Source organism: Leptonychotes weddellii, chromosome 8 (genome assembly GCF_054177405.1).
Source record: "Leptonychotes weddellii isolate Sample4059 chromosome 8, ASM5417740v2, whole genome shotgun sequence".
NCBI classification, from domain to species: Eukaryota; Metazoa; Chordata; class Mammalia; order Carnivora; family Phocidae; genus Leptonychotes; species Leptonychotes weddellii.
This window is the reverse complement of record NC_138376.1, coordinates 22,241,449-22,251,742: the sequence shown is the minus strand read 5'-3', so window position 1 is coordinate 22,251,742 and position 10,294 is coordinate 22,241,449. Positions and strand designations below refer to the sequence as shown.

The 10,294-nt window shown below is 37.7% G+C and overlaps 1 long non-coding RNA gene across 1 annotated transcript; it reads left to right on the top strand.

The window, feature by feature from the left end:
• The first annotated feature begins 4,224 nt into the window (after window positions 1–4,224).
• On the top strand, window positions 4,225–9,228 carry LOC145722976 (uncharacterized). Its single transcript, XR_014147585.1, has 3 exons — window positions 4,225–4,448; window positions 6,816–6,875; window positions 8,452–9,228. It is a non-coding gene; the product is annotated as an uncharacterized LOC145722976 (long non-coding RNA).
• Window positions 9,229–10,294: the final 1,066 nt, after the last annotated feature.

The following is a 10,294-nucleotide window of genomic DNA, read 5'->3' as shown; positions in this document are numbered from 1 at the left end:
TATTTTGTCTCATTTGTTTCTGTGTACTTTTTTACTTCTTTGATTTCCTGATTGACCCATTCATTGTTTAGTCACATATTATTTAACCCCATATATTTGTGTTATTTCCAGATTTTTTTCTTGTGGTTGATTTCTAGTTTCATTGTATTGTGGTCAGAAAAGACGCATCATATGACTTCAGTCTTTTTGAATTTGTTGAGGCTTGTTTTATGGGCTTATATGTGATCTATTCTGGAGAATGTTCCATGTGCACTTGAAAAGAATGTCTACTCTGCTGTAAATCCAACTGGTCCAGTGTGTCATTCAAAGCCATTGTTTCCTTGTTGATTTTCTATTTAGATGGTCTGTCCATTGATGTAATTGGGGGGTGTTAAAGTCTCCTACTATTACTGTATCATTATCACTTAGTGCTTTATGTTTGTTATTAACTGTTTTATGTATTTGGGTGCTCCATGTTGGGTGCATAGATATATAGAATTATTATATCTTCTTGTTGGATTATCTCCTCTATTATTATACAGTGTCCTTCTTTGTCTCTTGTTACAGTCTTTGTCTTAAAGTCTGTTTTTGTCTGAAATAAGTATTGCTATACTGGCTTTTTTTTTTTTTTTTTTGAGAGAGAGAGTGAGAGAGAGAGAGAGCACAAGAGGGGGGAAGCAGGCGAGGGAGAAGCAGACTCCCCGCCGAGCAGGGAGCCTGACGTGGGACTCGATCCCGGGACTCCAGAATCACGACCTGAGCCAAAGGCAGTCGCTTAACCAACTGAGCCACCCAGGCGCCCTGGTTTTTTTTTGACATCCATATGCATGATAGATGTTTCTCCATCCCCTCACTTTCAATTTGCAGGTGTCTTTAGGTCTAAAATTAGTCTCTTTTAGGCAGCATATAGGTGGATCTTGCTTTTTTTATCCATTTTGTCACCCTGTGTCTTTTGATTGGCGCATTTAGTCCATTTATACTCAAAGTAATTATTGATAGATATGTATTTATTGACATTTTATTGTTTTGTGGTTGTTTCTGAAGATTTTGTCTGACCCTTTCTTGTCTTTCTTTCATGGTTTGCTGGTTTTCTTTAGTGATATAATTGGATTTCTTTCTCTTTATTCTTTGCATATTTATTAGTGCTTTTTGATTTGTGGTTACCATTAGGTTTTATATAACATCTTGTGCATATAGCAATTTATATTGAGTTGATGGTCATTTAAGTTTGAACCCATTCTTTACTCCTCCCCTCCCCACATTTTAGCTAGATGGTGTCATATGTCACATCCTTTTTTTTTTTTTAATGAGTTCGTTGACTGATTTTTTGCAGAATTATTCATTTTTACTGCTTTTATGTTTCCTACCTTCGTACTGTCACGTTTGGTCTCTCCACTCAGAATCTCCTTAACTATTTCTTGCATGGCTGGTTTAGTGGTCATGAACTCCTTCAGTTTTTCTTTGTCTGGGAAACTGCTTATCTCTCCTTCTATTCTGAATGATAGCCTTGCTGGATAGAATATTGTTGGCTGCAGATTTTTCCCATTTTGCATTTTGAATATATAATGCCACTGCCTTCTGGCCTGCTACATTTCTTTTCTTTTTGTTTTTTTAAAAGATTTTATTTATTTATTTGAGAGAGAGAAAGAGAGCATGAGTGTAGGCGGAGAGCAGAAGGAGAAGCAGATTCCCTGCAGAGCAGGGAGCCCGACATGGGCCTCGATCCCAGGACCCTGAGATCATGACCTGGGCAGAAGGCAGACACTTAACTGACTGAGCCATTCAGGTGCCCCTGGCCTGCCACATTTCTGCTGAAAAATCCCCTGCTAGCCTTATGGGGTTTCCCTTGTATGTTACTGTCTTCCTTTGTCTTGATGCTTTTAATTTTTTTTTCTTTGTCACTATATTTTGCCAATTTAATTACAACATATCTTGGCATGGGTGTGCTTTTGTTGATTTTGTTTTGGGTTTTCTGTGCCTCCTGGATCCAGATATCTGTTTCCTTCCCCAGATTAAGGAAGTTTTCAGCTACTATTTCTTCAAATAAATTTTCTGCTCCCTTTTCTCTCTGTTTTCTTGGTCTCCTATAATACAAATGTTATTATGTTTGATGGAGTCACTGAGTTCCCTAAGTCTATTCTCATTTTGCATAATTCCCTTTCTCTTTCAGCTGGATTACTTTCCATTACTCTGTCTTCTAGGTCATTGTTCATTCCTCTGCTTCTTCCAGCCTACTGTTCATTCCATCAAACATGTTTCTAATCTCATCTCTTGCAGGATTTGTTTTCCTCATATGTGCTAGTCTCTCACCCTTCTCCATAGCTGCAGCTCCTTCCCCACCCCAGCAGCATGATGTGTTTCCAAAACCACATCTGCTTAGTTCTTTTTTATCTTTGTGTTAAGGGTCTCTCTGATACCTTCCACTCTCTTCTCAAGTCCAGTGAGTACCCTTATGATCATTGCTTTAAATACTCAATCAGGCATGTTACTTATGTCTGTTTTGCTTAGACCTCCAGCCGTGGCCTTGTCCTATTCTTTCATTTGTGACAAATTTCTCAGTGTTGTAATTTTTTCTAAGTCTCTGTGCCTGTTTCTTGATTTTAGGAAAGTCAGCTATGTCTCCTTTTCTTGAGGGTAATGGCCTAATGTAGAAGAGGACCTGTAGTGCCCTGCTTTGTAGTGTCTACTGTTCCAGGGCCTGGCACTTCCAGGAGTATCTCCTGGATATGCTGCATGTGATCTGCTGTTTTGTCTTGGCTGCTTTATCTTTCAGGCCAGTTGTCTGCAGTGGCTCCTTTTTGGGCAGGGTGTGGTCCCTGGCCTTAACGTGGCACATTTTAACTAGGTATGCTCTTGTCTGCTTATGAACTGAGACCTGTTGCCACCACTGCCAGAACTGAGGCTGTGCAAAACTCCCAGGTGGGAAGACATGGTGTTGGCAGGGATTTGAGCCAGTGTTCTTAGGGAGGAGACCCACCACATTGGGACTAAGGCAAGCATGATTGGGAAGCGTGGTTCCACAGGAACTTGGGGGAGAGGACTTGGTGTAAGCAAGTTAGGTAGTGAGTGTGGTGCTATGCTTGTTCCCACAGGCAGCCCTGTGTTTATGGTGACGGGCAGGGGAGGGAAATGGCACATGCCATTTCCTTTGTTCCCTTGAGGGGTGTCTTTTGAACACCCTCTCTCTGGGACGTACTCCAAGTGAGCAAATAGCCTCCCCACTGTGTGCCGCAGGTGCTCTTCAGATCACTGTTCGCAGGCTGTATCCAGGTTGTTTGCCAGCCTTCTCTCCAAGAGCAGCATAATGCCCTGCAGAGTCTATCTCAGCCAAGTCTGCTGACCTTTGAAACTCTAGGCTTCCCACCAGCTGGTTGCAAAAACTTACAAAATTTGGCCCCTCTTGCTTTCCAAGCCAGTTGCTATGGGGATTTGTTTTCCTCATATGTACTAGTCTGTCTCTCGTTCTTCCTATTCTACTGATCTGTATTTCTGTCCATATAGCAGTGCCACACTATCTTAATTATTATAGATTTATAGAAAGTTTTGATATCAGAAAGTGTTTCTCTATTTGTGTTACTCTTTCTCAAGATGGTTTTGTCTGTTTGGATCAACTTGTCAATTTTTATAAAAAACAATCACCAAACAAACAAAGCCAGCTGTGATTTTAATAGACATTGCATTAAATCTGCAGAGCTTTATTTTAGGTTTTGAGATTAAAGTCAGAATGCCCAAAAGGGCATAGGTATAAGGAAGTAAGCCAATCCATTTTTTCTTAAATCTGTTGTGTGGGGCAATAATCTAGGGACAGTGTTTCCAATTTTGCTTCTTCTCACAAACAGACTAAAGGAAAAATTACTGGTTAGGTAGTAAATACAGCTTTCTGGAAAATCCTTGTATAGGTTGAACCTTTTTATAACAAGATATCTGACTGCCTGCTTTCACACAGTCATACTTGACTCTAAGTTAATTTTCAATAAAAGAATATTTTGTCATAACTGATTTCTTTGGAGTGTTTTAGAAAGTCTGTTCATGGGGCGCCTGGGTGGCTCAGTTGGTTAAGTGACTGCCTTCGGCTCAGGTCATGATCCTGGAGTCCCGGGATCAAGTCCCGCATCGGGCTCCCTGCTCAGCAGGGAGTCTGCTTCTCCTTCTCCCGCTACCCCCTCTTGTGCTCTTTCTCTCTCTCACTCTCTCTCTCAAATAAATAAATAAAATCTTTAAAAAAAAAAAAAAGAAAGAAAGTCTGTTCATAATTAATAGTCACCATGGTAGGTGGGGGATAACTACATGCCAATGGTCTTCTGTCAACCTTGTCCCTGCAGTAAGGAGGCTGGAGACTGTCCGCTTGTTTCAATTTAATAATTGATGCAGTTCCCTATGGTCACTTTGTCCTTTTCTCATGTTTAGGCACGGCTTGAAATCTGTGCTTTGAGGGATACTGTGGCTGTTCACCTGACACCTGAAAGCAAGTGAGATGCTAAATGTTTTTGTTCTGAGTGCTTCATTAAAAATAAAGTTATACGCAACTAATGAATCATTGAACACTACATCAAAAACTTATGATATGCTGGTTAACTGAACATAATAAAAAAATAAAATAAAATAAAGCTTATTAGTATATAAAATCCTTTGTAAAGATAACTGATCAGACTGAGTGCTCATGATTGTGAAGTGATAAAGTTTATATTTGATTAATTTTTAAAAGCTAAAAAGCATAAAAAGCTAAAGCCTCCTAATACTGGTTTTTTGTAGCATAATATAAAGGAAAAAAGACTTAATATGATTTTATATTTTCATTCAGTAAGATAAATCTTAATCTCATAATGATAAATTGGAGCATTATATACTTCTTGAAAAAAGGAGAAAATAAGAATTGAATCTTAATCTATTCATAGCAGACTCTGAGGGACAGTTTAAGCATTGTAAATATCAGCATAAGAGGAAGGCTTGTGGTTTCTCTACAAAATTTTGTAGTGGAAATTTGATGATAATTTTTAGCTGTTTTGAATGAAAGTCAGGATTTCCTATCATTGAAATATCAGTAGGTGAACTGAAACATCACTAACTACTTGCCTATACAAAATTGTTTACTCCATTGTCAATAGTACCTAGGAAATATACTGGGTTATATTGGTAATGTCCAAGTAGTACACAAGTAAAATGTATAGTCACTTCATGTGATATACTTACTCATTTCCAAGCTTTTGATGACATGGCTTATACCATCAATTTTACTGTGTTTATTACAACTGAAAAGACTTTTAAAAGTTTTTCCTAACGAATGAAGTTAGCTTCTTATTCCTGTTCATAATGGCTGACCAGAAGCCATTTCTAGATGGTTCCCATGTTAGTTTTTTAGCCACACCTTTTCCCAGCCATCATTTTTCTACATAAAGTATTAAATAATAGATGATGGAGGGCACTCCATTCAGTCCCTATCTGATGTGGGTGCATGCTTTGTGTAAGTACCTAGGTTATTTATTCCTATTAATTTAACCTTTCAGAGCCTAAGTTCCTCATCTATGAAAGAAAAATAAATACTTTCTAGGCAAAGTTTTGGGGGAATTAAATTAAAAATATGCCAAGTTACCTTCTAGACTCTTGGTCTACAAATAATCAGTGGTATCATCTTCATGATCATCATTATTGTCAAAATGTAAAAATAAAGAATAATAGCATTACATTTCTTTTGATTAATTGAGAAGAGGTTTAAGATGATGGTAGAGATAACAGTGGAGACTCCTCTCTACATCAGGAAAGAGGAAAGTCAATTTCATATTGGAAAGGGAGCTAAGTGTGCCCACAAGCTATAACCTATCCCTTGCCCTAACGAGGAACAACTGAAGCTTTCCACTACCAGTTTTTATAATCCTCTTGGGACTTTGTAGTCTGTTTGTTGCTGTGATATTTGCCACTAGTTTGAGAAACATTGCCCAAAATATGTTTGCTGGTACACTGGTGAGGATCCGTTTTTCTAATACAAAATCAAAGACTACCTTACAGTCAAGAATAATTACATTTATTTCTTTACCCTTAGACAACAAGTTATAAAAGAAAAAGAGAAGTTAAAAATTATTCCTTAGTGACCAGTATAAGTTATTACCAAATAATTTCCCTTTTTAAAAGGCTTTTTATTTGATTCAGTAGCTTTTCTGGTACTTTCTACTTTAAAAAGTTAAGCGTACCAAATTGGTGGGCTTTTTTAATTCACACCTTTTTAGGTTTTCATGAAAAGAGAGGATGTTGAATTAAAATCAATCAGTCAATCTCCATTTATCCTACAAATTTTAGATATAATAATAACTAAATCCTATAGACTATATTTAATTAATGTAAGATATTGGCTGTAAATCAGGCCCTGTACATGTCAATACTATAAATGTCCTCATTTGTATAATCTGTCACAAGGCCATCCCTATTTCTACTTCATTTCCTTCCTTTCTTACCAGTTGCTTTAATAGTTCAGTTTTGTTTTGAAAAGACTTTTTAAAAATTGAACATGTCCACATTAAGCTTTCATGTACCATGAGTAGCATCCTTTTGTCAAAATCAGTCTCTCTTTTAGCTTTTCAAGTTCTGTTTCATTTCCTAGTTGAGTTTTTTCTGACCCTACTCCTACAAGGCCTCTGCCTGGGAACTATACACTATACCCTCACTTTTACTTTTACTTTTTCTATTGTTTTTCACTTTTACTTTTTCTCATATTTCTACATGCTTCATTGGCTTTTACTGGTTTCTTTATATTTAAAATATGCTTAAGAATTTTTAATGATGCTCTTAATTCCCCTTAGAAATATGAAATGTTTCAACTTAAATGTTGCTTGTCTGTGTTCCAGGTCTAGTTTTAAACAGGCTTTAGAAGCCCTGCCTCAGCTTTCAAGCGGAGCAGATAAAAAGTAAGTTCTGTATGCTGTTTTCGAGGACCAGTTAAGATGTGTTGAACAACGTTTTGTTACCTAAAAGTACTTTTTGAATAGATAATGATTTGGATTTAAGGAAAAGCACTACTTAATAGTCCTTGAATAGTATGCATTATGTTGGCTGTACCTGGCTTGTCTTCAAAGTGACAGAATAAGGTAAAACCTTTCCTCTGGGTTTATGGCAGTTTAGAAATCAGTTCTTTTCTTGTTTTAAGTGACTAATATAGAAAACATTTTAAGAAAGTTTATTTTGACTCAGTAAACTATGTTATTGTCCTACATTTTTAAGAAGATAATACTAAGAGAAATATAAAAAGACCAGTAAAAGGCAGGACTTGATGATTTTTTCCTTTGAGTGACCCAGCAATGTATGCTTTTTGCTTTATATAACATAAAGTAATAAAAAAAGTAAATTTATACACATGACATAATGAAATTGTATATGTTTCACTAACACTATGTTAATGGTCTTGGCCAGAGTTTAAACTTTGCTACTCATAAAACAGGAAATTCTGACCTGAGACAAAATGTAGGCCAGGCAAATTTCATAAATGCTCAACCTACCCTCAACTGAGGTAGCGGAAACATTGTAGGTCTTTGCTCCTTTACTAACCATAACTGAAGTCCACCTGCCTTTGCATTTGGCTGCTCAGTCTATAGACATGAAAACCGTTGTGTAGGCTCTGGGATTTTGCATAGATGAGTGTTATGGAAACTCAGAGGGCAGAGAGAACACGTGAGGCTGGGAAAATGTCACATGGAGATGGTGTTCTAATTTTGGGCATTGTTAAACCCATGAAATAATCTTTTGACCCCAGTATCATTAAGCCCACTTCTTGGTTGCTTCATCTGAACCAAATGAACTCTAAGATCCTTTCTGGCCCTAAAATTATACATCAAACCAGTTAAAGAAAGCAGTTGAGTTATCAAATACTAGTATAATTTGCCCACTGAGTTAGAACTGACCTGGAGTCTCCTGGTGCTTAATTCACCACTTCAGTTTACCACTCTCCAATACGTGTTCAAAACAAAAATGCAAAATAGGAGGAGCCAGACAGTAGACCAGTAGTTGCCAAGGGGTGAGGGTAAGGAGAAAGGTGGCTACAAAGGGACAACACAAGAGGATTTGGAGGGTGATGGAACTATTCTGTGTCCTGATTATGGGGGTTATTAGGTTGCTAATATGTGTTTATCAGTGTTCATAGAACTGTATGCCAAAAAGAGTACATTTTAGTATTTTTGAAATTTTTAAAAAGTGAATTAAAAAAAGTACAGGCCCAAGCATTAATGTGTTTAGGAAGGAATCTAATTAATCTAGGGAAAGGAGACAGGAGGGAGATTTTTATATATAAATATAAATATGTATATAAATATATATTCCTTTTGACTAGCTTCTTTGACTAATTTACTTGTTACTGAGTTAAGAATCAATAAGTAAATAACTTCAATAAGCAGAAGCTAAAGCTGGGCAGTTGGCTCCCCTGCATGTTTTCTTATGTTGCTAGGCAACCTTCACTCTGCCAGGTTGTAAAATAGCTTCTCCTCCCTTCAGGTTACTGGAAGAGCTGCTGAACAAGTTCAAGAGTAGCATGCACTTGCAGCTCACCTGTTTCCAAGCTGCTTCTTCAACTATGATGAAGACATAAATACCACCAAAAAAAAAGGGCATTCTAAAGATAACAAGTAATAAATTGTTATCACTTTATTAAGTGCCCTAAAGGTATTGGCATATAAAGCATTAGGTTTGCACTGTCTCTCTTTTCCCCAAATTGGTAGCTTAGAAAGATGTTTGTATATGTTTTATTTCAACCAAAATGACCTTGCTTGAAATGCCCAAGCAATAACTTTTGTCATTTTTATTACATTAGGCCCTATATGTCTTTAAGATACCTTTAAATATATATATTCTTAGCTAGGTGTTTCATGATGAATGCTGCAGGAAGAGCTGCTTTTACAGGGAGTGCTTTGAGATGGCATGTGATGTAACTAAGGCGTTCTTCAGTGTCTCCTATATTAGACTTTTAGTGTCTGGAGCTTCCAAGACACATGGAGAGATTGTTAAGAAGATTTGGGAAGTTACATTTAGACATCTTTGGAACTTTAACTGTCCTAAATTGTACATCTGTACTTAAAAACTTTATTTCATACAAATACCTCTAACTCTCCTAATTCAAGTGGAGTTTTAGAAAATTTGCAGTTTGCCTAAGAAAATGTTATATTTGGGGTACATTATTTGTGGTCCAGATGTCCATGAGTTAACTTTGTGTCTTGCTGCCTACTTTTTATTTCTCACCAAGCTAATAAACATTAAGCACCTTTCGGTGTAGCTTTTCTTTGTCCCACTCACTCTTAATTTAATGTGTCTTTTCATGTCAATGCATTGCCTGTCCCTGAGGATCCATTTGTTACTGTGGTGGAGCTTGGATACCCCAATAGATGCTGGTGGGAATAGCTACAGTCTTCACTGCCTCCCAAAGAACAAGCCAGGCCCCCTGGTGACAGCTGGCCCTCCTGCCCACCCCTGTTCACTCCTGCCCCTCTGACAATGTCGTTTCTCTCCACTACTCCTTACTCTTTGATGTATCTTGCTCGGTAGCTAAAAGAACATTGCTCTGGCAGAGTCTGTGTTTTCTGAAGATTCAAAGACACTCCTCTGTTACCAAGCAGTAGGAACTGCTGATGAACCTCATGCTATTTGTCCTATATTCGCTGCTGACTTTGTTTACCAGAATAGGTGCAGGGCACCGTGATCTCTTTCAAAGGCAGCTTCCCCTACCTAACTTTATCATACCATTCACTCAGAAAACTGAGTAATTCTCGGGCGCCTGGGTGGCTCAGTTGGTTAAGCGACTGCCTTCGGCTCAGGTCATGATCCTGGAGTCCCTGGATCGAGTCCCGCATCGGGCTTCCTGCTCGGCAGGGAGCCTGCTTCTCCCTTTGACCCTCCCACCTCTCACGTGCTCTCTCTCTCTCATTCTGTCTCAAATAAATAAATAAAATCTTTCAAAAAAAAAAAAAGAAAACTGAGTAATTCTCTTATCCACTGGCTGTGTGTCAGGATTCGCAAACGGAAGTTTCTATGGATCTCACAGAATCCCCCTTTTTAAGGCTGAAATTAATATCTTTACTAATATAAGTAATTTTAGAGCACAATATAGCCAAATACAGTATCCATTATTTAAAATTGACTTGTGTTAAACCAAAAGACAACCGACCGAATGGGAGAAGATATTTGCAAATGACATATCAGATAAAGGGCTAGTATCCAAAATCTATAAAGAACTCATCAAACTCAACACCCAAAGAACAAAGAATCCAATCAAGAAATGGGCAGAAGACATGAACAGACATTTTTCCAAAGAAGACATCCAAATGGCCAACAGACACATGAAAAA